Genomic DNA, 3,960 nt, shown 5'->3' with positions numbered 1-3,960 from the left:
TTCAGACTACTCGGAGCCGTTTTCTGAAGCGTTTGTCTTTACTGACCAGCTATAAAAGTTCAAATTTCTATTTTCAAGTTTTTAAATTATAAAGATGAATTGAAGTTATGCTCTTAGGTTAAGGTGCGGCCACAGCGCAAACATTGTTTGTAACATGTTAGCGACTGTGTTATCAACAATGTTCAGAGTCCAGTCTATACAAACGTAACATTTTTAGCAACACCGCTGTAAACATGCTGGACAACAGTTACTCACAGTGTTTGCAACAGAGTTAAATACAGGCATGTCTGCACCAATACAACAGTGTTAGGAACATTGTTCATAACTGTTTGGACCAAAGCTGTAACAGTGAAGCCACACCAATACCACATATTCTGTAACATTGTAGGCAACATTGTCAGAAACAACACGATGTCGGCGAGTGAGGTCGTGTAGCAGGACAGGTTTGTGTCTGTCCTGTAGGAATATCATACTGTTGAAAGCAAACCACTTCGATGTGTATTTTGCATCCACTCCACTTCGCTGCTTTCTTTGCCTCTCATCGATACAATCCAATCACCGGTTTCATTTTCTTTTTTACCTCCGCTCTGTTTGTATTTAACACTTGGGAAATCTTCCACGCATCCGTCTTTCTAACCTTATTTTTGTAATCTACATTTGTGGGATCCCACAACAAAGGATGGGAGTGATACAGCTCGATAAGCATGAACACGGTCTCCATGCTAACTCAGGCAGACTACGGCACTCCTTGCCATACACCTTTCCTCGGCACCGAGGCAAACTGCTGCCACCAGTACTAACTACCAGTGTTGCCAACATAAACGTAATCACCTAGAGACAACAGTGTGCTAACAACACTGTTCTCATTTATAATGTAGACAGAGCATCTGTTCTCATTTATAATGTAGACAGCATGCTCGTGAAATCGTCTTAATACTGTTGTTTACAGTGTAGCCAACACCTGTTACCGGCAATATTTGCAATGCATCCATGTCAGTGTGATAATGTTAGTTTCATTGTCAGTAATATTGTGCAATAACGATGCTATAATTGTTACACACACCAACAGTCTACACCAACTGTTGTCCACACTGTTTCTAACATGCATGTCTCCAACAACTCTACTTTCGTGTGGCCGCACCTTTAGTAATGTGTATAACGCGCAATGTTCTTTCAGAGAAAAAATTAGCTAGTATCAATTTATAAAAAATAATTTAATTTTCTATAAAGAAAATACATTGTAGAATGATTGTTTTTCATTACTTTGAGAGTCGCAATATGAGGGGCCCGCCGCTGCGTTGCACCGATTGCACCTACTTTAAACATGCCTTTGTATACAATATTTTTCCTGATGTATACATATAGTGGCAGTACAGTATGTTGCTCCACCCCGGGGTCGTTCTACCATCGACCAGCGCACCCGATAGTGTATTCAATTATTGCTGAGTGTACAGTGGCCAGTGTATATAAGAGGGACCCCAACTCTCGACTTTATTTCGTGGTCATTTTCTTGTGAGGCGATTAATCTACTCACAGAGCTACGGAACCATATATATATATATATATATATATATATATATATATATATATATATATATATATATATATATATATATATATATATATATATATATATATATATATATATATATATATATATATATATATATATATATATATATATATATATATATATATATAAGTGTGTGTGTGTGTGTGTGTGCTGATAACCACAATGGAAACAAGAAAACACGAAGTTCCCAAGCGCTTTCGTTTAATTCACATCTTCAGGAGTGCGTACAGACTAAGGAGTAGTTACTGACAAGGCTAATGTATACAGTGAAGGAGAGTGAAATCAAATCCCTAGGAACAGCAGGTGTCCACCATATTCAGGTCATAAGGTAGTAACCTAACCCTTTCACTTGGTTACAAATCTTGTTAATCACAAAATTTTCCAATTTGTACATGCCATTACTTAAGTTCATGTTGACAGATTCAGTATGTTTAATGAGACTAGATTCTATAATGCTCCTACTGACAATTGTATTGCAAGGTAAGATTGAGGAGACATTAGCCCAGACAATACAATGATTGTTATCTCTCATATGAATGAACAGAGCATTGGATTCCTGGCCTGTCCTAACACTAATTATTTATGCTGTTTAAGTCTAGTTATAAGATCTTTGCCCGTCTGGCCTAAGTAGAACATATTACATTCCTTGCAAGGAACCTTGTAAATGCAGTCACCTGCACTGCTGGGGGAGTTCTTAATTAACATTTGTTTTACAGTGCAAGAATTACTAAACATTACATTTACTTTATACAGTAGGTTTTCAGTTGTAGAGGAATGTGAGAGAAATTTTTGTTGAATGGTAATACTAAGAGTTTCTTATTGTCATGGGAAGGCTTAGGATCAGTTCTATAAAAAATTCTTAGCGATGTTAAGGTATTTGTTTATAAAAGATCGAGGGTATTTTAACTCTATTCCAACATTATAGATATATTTATATTCCTCATCAATGAATTCCAGACTGCATATTCATAGAGTACGTAAAAAAATTAATGACAATACTGACTGACTCTGTTATGGTGGGCAGAATAACAATGAATATAATTATGAACACTCATTAATAGGTTTCCTATAACTACTGAACTTAAAGGTGTTATCTACTCTGGATCAGACACACACACACACATAACACAGTTACGGGGGTGTAGCTCAGTGGTAGAGCGTTCGCTTTGCATGTGAAAGGCCCCGGGTTCGATCCCCGGCACCTCCACGGCCATAAGTTGGGGATGTAGCTCAAATGGTAGAGCGCTCGCTTAGCATGTGAGAGGTACGGGGATCGATACCCCGCATCTCCAAGGATTGCTTTTATAGCCCTTGACAAAATTATCAAGAATAATAGAGGTATCCTTCACAGGACACTGGCCATCTTCCCTCGTCATGGACACCTCTAGTGCACGGTGACCATTTGGTAAATAAGGGTTTTATTTAATGAAACTCTACGGAACACAGGAAGTATTCTCTGGGTGCCACCTTTTTAACACTTAAAATACTGGAACACTGGACCCATAAAGGAGAAAGTCATCAACAATATTGAGGAGATTATATAACACACCGGCTTCCTTCCCTGACATTAAGATAAATTAAAAGATAAACATATATATTACCTGCTCAAGCCTCTTCCCGCTTAATGCAGGTTGGTGAGAAACAAGAGTATCTTCTTGTTACCCATGGTGTGGGGGGCCCCCGTCCACGTGTGTCTGCCTGTCTCCACTGAAATATTCGTAACACTTGGAAATTAATTGGATTTTAAAACGCAACACAGACAGGTTCTTTCAGTTTTAACTCTTCCGAATTTTACAAAGATTTTTCTCAGATTTAAAAGAGGTCAAGGCAATTATAAAATAAATTTGTTAACAGGATTTTCTGAATGTTAAGGCTTCTCTCAAATCTAAAAAAAAAATGAGAAAATGTCTTAAATACTGTATTTAAAAAAAAAATGTGTTTTCGATCGTTTTCGGAATAATTTTACATATTTTTTTTAGCAGATTTATCTCAGTTTTAAACAAGATTTTCTCATTTTTGGCGCAATATTCTCATAATTTTCAAGCACGATTTTCTCAGATGGTAGCAGGATTCTCAGTTGTCAGAAGGGGTCTCTCAGTTATCAGGAGGCGTCTCAGCTGTCAGAAGGGGTCTCTCAGCTATCAGGTGTCTCTCAGATGTCAGAAGGGGTCTCTCAGTTATCAGGAGGCGTCTCAGCTGTCAGAAGGGGTCTCTCAGCTATCAGGTGTCTCTCAGATGTCAGAAGGGGTCTCTTAGTTATCAGGAGGCGTCTCAGCTGTCAGAAGGGGTCTCTCAGTTATCAGGTGTCTCTCAGTTGTCATAAGGTATCTCAGTTGTAAGGTGTCTCTCAGCTGTCAGAAGGGGTCTCTCTGTTGTCAGGAGGGGTC

The 3,960-nt window shown here is 38.3% G+C and overlaps 2 non-coding genes across 2 annotated transcripts; both read left to right on the top strand.

The window, feature by feature from the left end:
- Positions 1 to 2,708: 2,708 nt before the first annotated feature.
- Positions 2,709 to 2,780, top strand: Trnaa-ugc. The gene has a single exon. It is a non-coding gene; the product is annotated as a tRNA-Ala (tRNA).
- Positions 2,781 to 2,792: 12 nt separating this feature from the next.
- Positions 2,793 to 2,865, top strand: Trnaa-agc. Its single transcript has one exon. It is a non-coding gene; the product is annotated as a tRNA-Ala (tRNA).
- Positions 2,866 to 3,960: the final 1,095 nt, after the last annotated feature.

Source organism: Homarus americanus, unplaced genomic scaffold (genome assembly GCF_018991925.1).
Source record: "Homarus americanus isolate GMGI-L3 unplaced genomic scaffold, GMGI_Hamer_2.0 scaffold11022, whole genome shotgun sequence".
Lineage (NCBI taxonomy): Eukaryota > Metazoa > Arthropoda > Malacostraca > Decapoda > Nephropidae > Homarus > Homarus americanus.
This window is presented reverse-complemented; position numbering and strand designations above follow the sequence as displayed.